Genomic DNA, 13,725 nt, shown 5'->3' on the forward strand with positions numbered 1-13,725 from the left:
GGGATGGCAGAAAATTAAAAAGCTTCTTCACAGCAAAGGAAATCATTAAGAGCATGAAGAGAAAGCTTACAGAATGGGAGAAAATCTTTGTCAGTTATTCCTCTGACAGGGGATTAATATCTAGAATACACAAAGAACTTACAAAGCTTAACCTCCCACCCCCCAAAAAACATGTAATCAATTAATGTGCAAAAAATAAACAGATATTTCTCAAAAGAAAAAAAAAACAACTGGTCAACAAATATATGAAAAAATGTTCAACATTTCTAGAGATCAGGGAAATTAAAATTAAAAACTACACTAAGATTTCAACTCACTCCATTCATAATGGAAATTATCAAGAATTTAAATAATAATAAATGCTAGAGAGGATAGAAAAAGTTGTACTCATACATTGCTGATAGAACTGCACATTAGTACTACTCTGGAAAACAGTATGGGTATTCCTCAAAGAAAAAAAAATAGGAATGGAACCACCATATGACCCAGCTTTCCCACTCATTGGTATTCATCCAAAAGAACTAAAATCAGAGTATTACAGCAATATAGTTACATCAATGTTTACAACATCTAAATTCATGATAACCAAAGTATGGATTCAGCTTAGATGTACATCAATAGATGAATAGATTAAGAAAATGTGGTATATATGCACAATGGAGTATTACTCAGCCAAAAAGAAGAATGAAATGCCTGCATTTGCCAACAAATGAATGGAAATGAAGAACATACTGATAAGTGAAATAAACCCTACTCATAAAATCAGGAGTCGAATGTTTTCTTGCACATGCAAAAGGTAGAGCAAAATAAGGGAAACAAAAGGGGTGGATAGGATATCATAAGTATCTATGGAAGATCAGTGGAGCAGAAGATTGAGAGGGAGGGAAAAGGAACAGGGAAGGGGGAGAATGCAGAGTGAATTTAACAAAATTATACCATGGTCATCTATAAATATGCCTCAGTGAACTTCATCTTTATATATATTTATGAAGCACTAATTGGAAATAAATAATGTGAAAGAAAGATGAGTAGAGAAGAAGAAGGAATAGAGGTAGGGAGAAAAAGGAGAGGGAACATTGCACTGAAATGGAATAAATCAGATTTAATGCATGTATGACTTTGTCAAAATGAACTCAACTATTATGTACAACTATAATGCCCCAATTTTTTTTAAATAGTCTTTCTATTTAAAATCTTTCTATAGTGTTGGTCATCATATACTGGTGTCTAATTCAACAGTTTGATTAGGTTATAAAACATGGGTTATTTATTCTTATTTTGTTTTTGCTTTACTATTATTATAACACAATGATGTTTCATTATCAGACATCTAATATTTCATAAAAATATACAGATACATGCTATAAAATACGAAATGATTAGCACAACTTTTATTAAACCTATAGAAAATCACTAGGCTAACCTTATAATATGCCAAACATACAATTTTCAAAGTTATGCTTTATCAGTTGCAATATATAATGTTCAAAACACTCAAAGGTAAACACTAAGAAGCACTGTGCTTAGTTCCTTCCTTTATGATGATATAAAAGTACGAGTGGTATGGCTTATATAATCCATTAAAATGTATTCTTATACTATTCTTTTGTAGCAGGTAATTTGTTGTATTATTTAAACATCATTTGGGGCAAATCTAAAATACCCTATTTATTTTATTCTGAACAAGTATATTAATTTGAGATGTACTATGGACTTTTTAAATCATCAATAATCTTTGAGAGATAAAACGGAAATTATAGTCTCTGTAAGGACAACTTTTGAAAAACAAATATGATTTTAAAAGTCTAAAATGGTGATTCACTGTTGTGTATGCTTGCATTAACTTGTAAGAAGGAAATAAGAGAAAGAAGCAAAATAAGCCAGAGATAAAAGACGAAGAAATTACTATGTCAATCATTGCTTAAAGGCCCATATATTATATAAAATCCACTAAGAATATATTGCTTTATATGAAGATATTATGTTATTTAGAGAACGTGATATCATTAAAAACATAAAAGTGGAGTTCTTACCTTCCAGAATAAACTCAAAACTTTTTATATGCTGAAGTTTTCATTAAAATAGGAAGATTGTCCTAATTTACTAAATACTTGATTAATTTATGACAACATTGTTATAAATATTTGGTTCAGTCTTTTAGCTAATATATCCATAATGTTAAATCAATCAGAAATAAGATTACAGTAATTGCTTCTAGTTAACTTAGTAATTCTTATTGTCAGAAATTTTCAGTTGTTCATTATCAAATATCAAATACACAAATCAGATTAGAATTGTGTGTTTTATCATATAAAGGTTAAAACCTGACCTAAAAGTTTACACAAAATGAAAGCTGACAGTTTGCATTCACATGGGGAAATGTTTTAAATGCTGCATTAAGGAAAAAAGAAAGAATTCTTCTGAACACTGTTTTGTGGTCCCAAGTAGCTAAATAAATCAGGATTTTGTGTTTACAAACCTGACTTGTATGCATATCATGAAATAAATCTAACATGTCCTCTATGGTAATGAGTCTACCCAAACAGCATCAATATTTCATTTACTAATAGTAATGTATAGTGCAAGACAGGTCATAATGTGTTTCCAGAAGCATTCAGGCAAGAAAATCAGACACGTAGGCATTTTTTGCAGAGCAAGGTACACTAATTATGCCAAGAGATTGTGTATCATCTTTGTTTGAGTCTATAAATCTATATGGAAAAATTGAAGACTGGATTTTGATAAGGTATTATTGGAATTAATAGAGTAGCAGAATGTAATGTACATGCAATCTTTAGGAAATAAAAACTACTTTTCCCCCATCAGAAGGGGAAATATTATTTCCTTTCTTCCTACTATGTTGTGGATCTTATTTAAATATCATTTAAAATAATATAAAATAATTTTAAATGCTTTGAAAATTTAAATACAACTATGCTTTAAATACAATGTTTTCATTTTAAAATTATGCCACATAATTAGTTGAAATTTTTATTTTTAAAATGGGAATAGATATCACACTCTTTGTTTTAGAAACTGAAGCTTAACAGTGTGAAATTTTTCTCTTTATTATAGAGGTATAGGTGTTCAAGAAATAGAATTTGCTCTTTCCGTGCCTAGAGCAGCCATGGCTTGTGGTCCCAAGAAGCATCTGAAGCAGGTAGCAGCTCCAAAGCATTGGAAGCTGGATAAATTGACTGGTATGTTTGCTCCTCGTCCATCCACTGGTCCCCACAAGATGAGAGAATGTCTTCCTCTCATTATTTTTCTAAGGAACTGTTATGCCAGATTTGTGGGACCCCAATAGACCTCCAGGAGCCAAATCTGATGCAATCACACAAGAGTCTTTATTGCAAGTTTGATCCTGGACTCACAACCGTTCCCAACGCCGGTCCCAGGGAGTGAGTCCCTGTACTTTGTTCAGTGAGATTTTATAGGTTTTGGGGGGATAATCGATGTGTCACAACATCACACAGCAAATCATTCCATACCACGGGAAAGTCAAACAACAACTCTTAACATTGATTAGCACAGTCAACGGCGGGAGCAATTTGGGTAGGGGTGATTGGTTAATATAAGAGGGGGATTCATTTGAACTGAATGGTTTAGGCCACGAGGGGTGTACGTGCTAAACTACATGGTTTCCCAACATGTTATCAACCACCATAAACTACTGAAGTGTCATCTGGCATTCCAGGTATCTTCCTGTCTCATGCTGATTGGAGGTTGCTAGGGGGGTTGCTATGGGTCCTCACCTAGCCTAACTGAGTCAGGGACACCTGGCGCCTCAGACCTCTCCTGTTATTTACAAACAAACAACTCAGTAGGGTGGGTATGTGCTTAGGAGTGCTCTGTGGGTTTTTCCAAGGACAAGGGTCATGCCCCCTTCCTTAGGACAGGCCTTGAGGTAGAAGCTGCTGTTATTTATTTATTTTTAAAAATGGAGTCATATTAGTTTCTCAGAACAGACTTAAGTATGGCCTGACAGGAGATGAAGAAAAAAGATCTGCATGCAGCACTTCATCAAGATTGAAGGCAAAGACCGAACTGATATAACCTACTACACCAGTTTTATGGATGTCATCAGCATTGATAAGACTGGAGAGAATTTCCTATGACACCAAGGGTCATTTTGCTGTTCATCACATTACAACTGAGGAAGCCAAGTACAAGTTGTGCAAAGTGAGAAAGATATTTGTGGGCACAAAAGGAATCCCTCATCTGGAGACTCATAATGCTTGAACTATTAGATGCCCTGATCTCCTAATCAAGGTGAATGATACCATTCAGATTGATTTGGAGACTGGCAAGATTACTGATTTCATGAAATTTGACACTGGTAACCTGTGTATGGTGACCAGAGTTGCTAACTTGGGAAGAATTGGTGTGAATACCAACAGAGAGACATCCTGGATCTTTTGACATGGTTCATGTGAAAGATGCCAATGGCAACAGCTTTGCCACCTGGCTCTCCAACATTTTTGTTATTGGCAAAGGCAACAAACTATGGATTTCTCTTCCTCTAGGAAGAGGAATCTGTCTCACCATTGCTGAAGAGATGGCCAAGAGACTGGCTGCCAAACAGAGCAGTGGGTGCAATAAATGGTCTCTAGTTGATATGCCTAGAGAATAGAGGTCTTTGTACTTAAAGAAAATATAGCAGGATGAATTGCTTTTGAAAAAAAAAAAGAAATAGAATTTATACTGTTTTCATCTGAAGAAACAAAACCCAATGATCTACCTTCTCTTCCTTCAACACAATGTCAGGATACTAGTTGACATTAAAAATTAAACAAGAGTAGACCAGCCTTAGCAGTACATTATTTAATCATCTATAAAAAAACAAAACAAAACAAACAAAAAATGTAAAAGATTTTGAAATAAGTCATTTTCATATTCTTCACCAGTTCCAAAATTCTATGAATTGTTGATGGCACAGTGGTAGAGCACATGTATAAGGACCTGGAGTCCAGTTCTCAGTATGGAGGGGTGGGGAAATATAATAAAATAATTAATAAAATTTAATTGATTTTAAATAAAAAAACAAAATTCTATAAATTGATCAACATAGCTGCTACAGGAAAATAGATACTCTTAAACATTTCCCATGAATACCAATTGGTACAACCCTTATGGATAATTTAACAAAATGGCATATGCATTTATTTTATCTCTCAAAAATTTCTTTTCTATGAGTTTATGCTGAAGATGTGTCATTAATAGGAAAATGTATATGCAGATTAACATTACAGTAGTGTTTGGAACTAACATGTTGAATGTTGAAGCAGCCTGACCATACCTATAACAATGATTAATAACCAGCCTATCCAGAAAATCATTATGAAGATGTAAAATTTAATAAAAAGACCTACATGAACTGATGTTGAAGGATTTTTTAAGAAAATGGGAAAAAATAGTATTTTTACATACAAATAACATATTGTGAAAATTAGGGGAATAAAAAAAACATGTGTATCAAGAGATAAAGAAACATAAGAAGGATAAACCAGAAATCAGTAATATTAGTTACTTGTAGTTACTTATTTTGGGATGGGTGCATAATGTGTAGAATGAATAGAAGAGAAAAGAACTATAAATGATACTTCTGTCAATATTCTTTTTTAATCTGATTTTTTTGAAATTTTGTTAGTATTCTACATGCCCAAGAAGTAATAAAAACATAAATAAAAGAATAGAGAAAGCATACTAATATAAATAGGAAAATATACATGAATTCTAGTGTTTCAAAAGAATATCATGATTATGCTAAAAGAGGAAAAATATCCCTTGGAAAATGTTCTCTTAGGTTAAATGTAACATACTTCTTTTAGTTAAATGTTTTATTTTTCTGTTTTAGGTGTTAGGAATCTGGAAAGTACTTTCTGTAAGTAATAGAATTGAGTAATTTATTATAAATAAAGTTTATTTTTTTGCTGTCAGAGAAAAAAGTTACAAACATAGAAAAAGTGTGTTGGATGTCAATTGATAGATGATTGATTAATAGGTATTGAAATAGAAAAGATGATTATAAATATGTGTGAATGCCTGTGTATATTTTCATGTGCTTCCTAGGTCTATCCTCTAAGATAACCTAGAAGTAATGATTTCAGAGGGTACTGAGAACAAACAGTGTCTCGATTTTGGTTTCTACCTATGATTCTCCTTGAATACGAACAAGGGATTGGGATTCTTCACAAAATGAGGGCTGTCAGACTTAGATTAGGTGACTCTCGAGCACCTTTTGCTCCAGCAATCAGGAAAGTGCTTAAACAATGATGAAGATACAAAAAAGGACACAAAAGACAGTGGAAAGGAGTCCCTACTGGGAAGTTCAGGGGAATTTGAGTATCAGATAACTAATGTAAGTAAATAATTATAATATGTTGAATAAAATAAGAATCACTGGACCCAGATGTAGATAATTATTAATAATAAACACAAATGTAAATAGATAATATGGCTCTTCTTTATAGTAGAAAGACAGTTAAGATAGATAGAAGGAATGGTAGAATTATAAAACTTGCTATTTGAAGACCATAAAATAACAACAGTTGATCCAGTCAAGAACCATCTTTGATTACTAAAAAAATAAAAATTAAAAAAAAATGAAATTTTGAAGAGAAATAACTTTTTGAAATAAATTGAAAATATACTTCAACAAAATATTTGTTGATTAAGATTGGTTATGTAATAAATTTTAGAGTGGAGAAAACTGACATGCCACCCTAATGGAGTGCTGAGATTTAGATCAATAGCATTGGTCCAAGTCGTCATCATGAGTCATTTGATTAGGATCCACTGAGCAAGAGTGTGGTGAGCCGCTTCTGCAGACTATGGTCGCCATTACAACATGGCGCTGGCTCCGCTGTGGTCTGTGACAAACAACTCCTTATTTGGGAGAGTTGGCGCATGGTTTTTCAACACCCTATGAGAAAGTTCCACGTGGCAGCTTCACATTGGGGCTTGAGATGCTTTATTAAGCCTGGGAGGGGCATCCGGAGTTAGAAGAAGAAATATCAAGGGCCTGAATAAACTGCTGAAAGAAGATTCCTGAGTTGCGTCTTCCTTGCGGGCAAGGGGTCGCGACACAAGAGCAACATCACTTTGGGCTATTTGATATAGATATGCATACTTGAATATAATTATGAAAGATAATCATACAAATGAAAATCGTATGATATTTTATGAAACTACTGACCCAGAAAATTGATGACTCAAAAGTAAAGCAAGCTAGGCATGGGGGCACACGCCTGTAACCCCATCCACTCAGGAGGCTGAGGCAGGAGGATCACAAGTTCAAAGTCAGACTCAGCAAAAGCAAGGCACTAAGAAATTCAGTGAGACCCTGTCTCTCAATAAAATACAAAAAATTGGGCTGGGGATGTGGCTCAGTGGCCAACCAAGTGCCCCCTGAGTTCAATCCCTGGTACCCCCCAAAAAATGTAAAGAGAGACTCAGGATTTGCTATAGATTAAAGAGATAAGAATGGAATAGAAGAGCTGATATGGATTTCTTTTTGGTGTAATGGGAAAAAATATTAGAAATATTATAATATGTAAAACATTGTCTCTACATCAGACCAAAGTGGTGTGCCATACTATTTTTTTAAAAAAGTTTTTATTTGTTCTTTTTAGTTTTACATGATAGTAGAGTCTATTTTGAAATATTTACACAAACATGGAGTATATCTTATTCAAATTAGGATCTCAGCCTTGTGGATGTACATAATGTTGGGATTCACTGTAGTGTATTAATATATGTACATAGAAAAATTTTGTCAAATACATTTCACTTTTGATTTACAAACAATTGGAGAGCATAGTAGAGTGTGAAGCTCGCCCTATTATTATCATCTTACTTTAGTATAATGTGTTTTTTTCCTGTTAATGAAAGAATATTGATACATAATTAACTGAATGCTCTAATTTATTTAGATTTCCTTATATTTTATTTATTATCCTTTTTCTGTTGCAGGGTCCCTTGCAGGCTATTATATTCTATTTAGTTTTTACCCCTGTATGTGCTTCACTTGTCTGTGGCATATTCTGAACTTCCGCTTTTATGGTTTTTTTTTTTCGTCTTTCTGACTGAGGATTGAACTCAGGTACAATTCTTTATAGTTTTTATTTTAATATGGCATCTCTCTAAATTGCCCAGACTGACCTCAGGCTTACAACTAACTTTCCTTTCTCAGTCTCCAAGGTTGTTGGAATTATAGATTGAACACTGCACCTTGTTGATTTCCTTTCTTTTTATAACCTTCAATATCTTCATTAGTACTCAGGTATTTCATAGAAGGTTCTTCACCTACAATTTCTTACATTTTTTTTCATGTTATGTCTGAGTCTATATACTATTGTAAGTAAGATCACAGAGTTGTAAATGCCATTGTCATTATATCATATCAAGTGTACACATTATCAACATAATTTATAACTGTTAATATTGCTGTATATGTAGACTGGAATGAAACACTAAATGAATGACAGATGGTGGGAAGGAGGTTGCTCCCTGTTGGAGTGTAGTTTACATATAAGCAAAGGGAGAAGCTAGAATGATTGATGTGGCCATGGATCAGAGATGTCAATTTAGATTTCAGTTGAGCTTAACATCAATGCAGTAAAATGATTATATGCAGAAATACTTAATATATAATTTAGTATTAAGGCATATGATTTTTCTCTGTTACCTGAGAAAACCAATCAAACCTAAAACAAAGACACTCCAAAAATTATCTGAGTAGCAATAAGAACATCTAACATCCAGTTCTTGTTTTCTGATACCATTTTTTTTTCACTAAAGGAAACTGATATTTCCTATTAAAATTACTGGGATGTGGGGCAGAAAACATATGAGTCTATAGCATCTTTCAGTGCTGGAAAGGAAGAGCCCAGCTTAGTACCAAATTACTGATAGGGAGATCTGTCAAAAGATTATAGCCAGGATCTCAATGAATGAATTCCTGGTATTCAGTCAAAGTTGAAGAATTAAATGATTTTAAAATGAAATTTTCATATAAAGTACAAGATAAATATCTATAAGCCCATTTATTAATGAATTATTGAATAACTTTATAAAATGGGAAGAGGAGCTAATACTCTTATGTAGGAGTAATCCAAAAAATATATGGAATTACTCTATCCTCAGAATGGTGGAGTATAACTCACCACTCCTTAGGTCTAAGTTGGGAATAATGACTTCCCAGGGGTACATTTTACAAAATAAGGAGGGAGCAAGGAGGGAAGAAAAATGGTGGAAAAATTCCACCATTGCTTAAAGTCAACAAATAAGTCATAAATTCATTGTTATTTTCAATTAGTTACTCCACTAACTTGCAAGACCATCTAAAATTTATTGTGACTATGGTGTTAAAGAGTCACATGCTCTGTCATAGAATAAACCAGGGCATGGCAACTGAGAATGGGTGCCTGAAACAACTTCAAAAAAGCCTTCCTATATATTTTGCTGAATTTTTTGGCAACATATGGGGAGCAGATAAAATAATTCATGGAAATGGAAATATGTTTTCTTAAAGTTAATAATTTAAAATTATCTACATTTATAAATTTTTTAAAATGATTCTGTGAAGCAAATGTCAGGGATATGTGAAATTTGGTTCCAGTATTATGTACCTTATACCTGATCATATTAGGACCATTTACATGCAGTGCTTAATAGATTGCATCAATACACGTCTACTACATGATGTTTTATATGATTTGATTCTAACTTCACAGAGCTGAAAAACTGCTTTAAAGTGGCTCATCATTTTCCATATTATTTTCTGCCCTTTAAATATGGAGATTTATGTATATGACAACTGTATAATTTGAAATGATACTCTTGTTGATGAAAACCCAGTTGGTCTTTCCGGAAAAAAAATAAATAAATAAAAAACAACCAAGAAAACTACCTTCTTTACCAATTAAAAAATCAAGAGAATAAGGATTTTAATAAGTCTCCTGAGAGACTTGTCTTTTGTATCTTTGATAAATACATGATTATAAGGACAAATTACATGAGTAGCAATAATTTCCCCGTAATGTGATCATTAAAAGATCTCCCAACTGCAATATATCAGTATTAATTGGGGACAGATGATCATTTTAGTAGCATGCTCAAGTCATTATCCATATTTCAATACTTTGTGAATACCTGAATATTCTTAATGAAGTGATTATTTTCTTAAAGATTTTCAGTATAATGATCTCAATAAGGTTGTTTATTTTAAAATTAGGAAAAGTAAAATATTAAAATTAAGCAATACAGATTAAAACTATTTGAGAAAGATGTTTAGGGAAAGTGAACCAAATGTTAACTTTTAGATATTTTTGGATCGAGAAAGCCTATAATTATGCTATGTAGTACCAATTACATTATGGAAGCAAAAGGAAACTACTGTGTTGTTTGTGTTCTGAATCACTGATATAAATTTTAGGTAATGGAGTTACAAGAGGGACAGTGCAGATAACTCTTTTCTTTCTGCTTTCTTAGATCTCTTTTCTTATTATACTAAAACCAGGCACTATGGTCCCTCGCTGGCTTCTGCAGCTCTAGTATAGGTAGTATGGTGCAGGAATAACTGTTAAGTTGGTGCATACAGGGGCAAGAAGTTTACTAAATTGCCATCTTGCTCTGTCTGCTACATTTTGCTTTCTAATGTGAAATATTTTTCTTTCTTCATATCTTCAAATATCAATATATTACAAGTTCTGTTATTTCCCCTTCTGATTTCATAACCTATAATTAGTAACTATATTCCCATACTCATTGATTTATGAATTACAAAAGGATGAGATCACTGTCACTATGATCTCATTTAGTTTTCTCAAAAACTTGTGACAAGTCACATAATTTTCCTCATATTATTTTTCTCATATATTAGTCATATTATTATTTGGATAAGCAAACATGGAAACAGAATGGTTACATAAACTGCTCAAGGTCATACAGGAAAGTGGTAAAGCCAGGGTTTTTAAAAAGCAGCAATGCTCCAGTTGTAGGGTTGCTTAATCTCATCTGTACGTTAAATTAAATAGTTTCAATATATTCTAAGAAAATGTGTTTTCTACTAGCAAGTTACTTATTCATTCAAACAAAAAGTTTGTTATTCTCCACATTACCAAATATTCATTAAATTCTATCACTTTTTATTCATTAATAACTTTCACATTTAAATTATCCTTCCTCATTTTCAGAACCTGTTTTAGTCAGCTTTTGCATTACTGTGACCAAAATACCTGATGACAACAACTTAGAGGAGGAAAAGTTTATTTGGGGCTCACACACTTCAGAGATTCAGTTGATAGATGGCTGACTCCATTGTTCTAGGCACAGAGTGAGGCAGCAAATAATGGCGAAGGGCATGGTGGAAGAGCACTCTTTACCTCAAGCAAAAGGGAAGCAGAGACAGGGAGGAAATGGGGTGGGGATATGAATCCTTCCAGGACACAAGCCATCAGTAACAATGGCTTCCTCCAGTCATAACTCCCATGCCTTCAGTTACCATCCAGGCAGTCCTTTCAAATTGGGATGGACTGTTTATGTTATACCTCTTAAAATCCAAAAAATTTGGGCTGGGGATGTGGCTCAAGTGGTAACGCACTCACCTGGCATGCACAGGATGCTGGGTTTGATACTCAGCACCATATAAACTAAAATAAAGATGTTGTGTCCACAGAAACTGAAAAATAAATATTAAAAAATTCTCTCTCTCTCTCTCTCTCTCTCTCTCTCTCTCTCTCTTTAAAAAAAATTCATTAATTTTATCTCCATAAAATTCTTTCATTAATACAGGAGCCTATGTGGGATAGCTCATATCCAAACCATAGCAGAGCCTTAATGTTGGATCTTGACATCCTTTATTCAGTAATCAAAATCACATACCATTCCTTTCATCAATCTGTGTCCCTATTCTATCTCCAATTAACAATGCACTGCCTGAGTTTTCTTACTAGAAGATAAATTTGATTATCTCATCATGTCTCTAAATGTTCTTCTCTTTATATCATTCAGATGATAGCACTTTAAATAATATTTGTATTTTTAAAATTGGCATCATGGATAGTGGGAACTTATGACCAGTCTATTATATGTGTCCCAATGGTGCACTAAGAAGCAAAACTGAAATAAATTTAACCACAGTGCAAAAGGCAAAATAATGTGGTAATTAGATAGACCCTAACTGCTTATGGGCTATACCTCTAGCCTAAATGTATTCTGGGTTTCTTAGCCATGACAGATTCTTTGCTTCATAAAAGCTTGATTGGTGAATTCTACATATAGCCTTCTTGTATAACAAAGGAGGCAATCAAAAATGTCTTATCAGCTAGTACTCTTGACCTTGTAGTTGTTTTATGTCTTCTTCACTAGTTTGCTATTAAATCAATTGAAAACAACTAAAATAAAACTGAATTTTCTGTTCCCCCTTCTAATTTCCTTTGAAGCTAAACCAGTTTTTATGGCTGCCAACTCACAGATTTTCAAAACTCTCCTGAAGAGTAACTTTTATTGTTTTCTCCACCATGTCTGTAATGTATTCTATGGAAATTTTCTACATTGTGGACACTCTGTAGATTCTTTATGTTCCGCCATTTGAACTGTTCAATTTTTAACTCACTCTCATATTTCAAAACTTACCAAAATATTGTTTCCTCAATCAAACCTGCTTCCCAGCTTTTCCAAGCTGTCTGTGAGTCTATACTCTGCATGTTGTTTCGCAGGGCTCCTTGTCCCATTGCATTTTATCTGACCATCTCAAATTCCTTCATGGACAATAGAAACCATAAAAACAAGGATTTTCTTCCCTGATTCACTCTGTATTGTGCCCTCTTTTTCCATTTCTGTCTAATTTCAGTTTGATAACTGATATCACTTGCATGAGGTGTTTCTACTCTTCATTTCTCTGGATGTCTCTGGTTTTATAGCACTTATTCTGATTATTTTATTTATATTTATATTTTTGTCCTATTTTATTTCTGTGCTGTCTCTTGTCTGTACCAATAAATAGCAAGTACTTTCAAGCAGCAGATTTTTATCCTACTTATTTTTATTTCCTCTGAATCACTTAGAAATGGTAGGCATTTAATACGATCATAATAATTGTCTCAAAAATAATGTTCTAAAAACATTCAAAAGCTTGTATAAAAGAATATTGGAAATCATCTTCTGCTAGTGGTTATTATGAATAATTTTAACCTTAAAGACAACTGCAGTTGTTTTCCCTGGTAAATCTTATATTTCAGTCAAACTACATTTACATGTACAATTTCATTTGTACTTAAACATGGATGAAAATGATCTTCAGATTTTTCGTATTAATAAAAATAATGCTGTTGCCATGTAGGAATATCCTACTGAAAAGCCAAGAAAGGAACAATTGGAGAATTCAATTGGACTGTACTATTTTTAAAGACACATATGTGGCTTTTATTAGATAACTTAATTTTTACTTTATCATCTCCCAAGTTACTTCTTAAAATCTAAAAGTGTTGATGTTAGGCCTAGTTGTGATGGACCACACTGGTCAATTGTCATGTATTAAAATTTTTATTATTTCCCCAGTAACATTAATAGATTATTATTGTCCTGTATCTAACATATTTTGATTTTTTTTCTTCAATTGTGGAGAATTTTGACCAACAATTGTGATTTGTACTTGTTTGGTTCTTAGCACAAAAAATCTTCAAAAGAAGAATAAATGCAAAAAGAGATAATTCAAATTTT

General features: G+C 33.0%; 1 pseudogene; it reads left to right on the forward strand.

The window, feature by feature from the left end:
* The first annotated feature begins 3,127 nt into the window (after positions 1-3,127).
* LOC143407781 (small ribosomal subunit protein eS4-like) lies at positions 3,128-4,633 on the forward strand (annotated as a pseudogene).
* Positions 4,634-13,725: the final 9,092 nt, after the last annotated feature.

This window comes from Callospermophilus lateralis, chromosome 10 (genome assembly GCF_048772815.1).
Source record: "Callospermophilus lateralis isolate mCalLat2 chromosome 10, mCalLat2.hap1, whole genome shotgun sequence".
NCBI lineage: Eukaryota > Metazoa > Chordata > Mammalia > Rodentia > Sciuridae > Callospermophilus > Callospermophilus lateralis.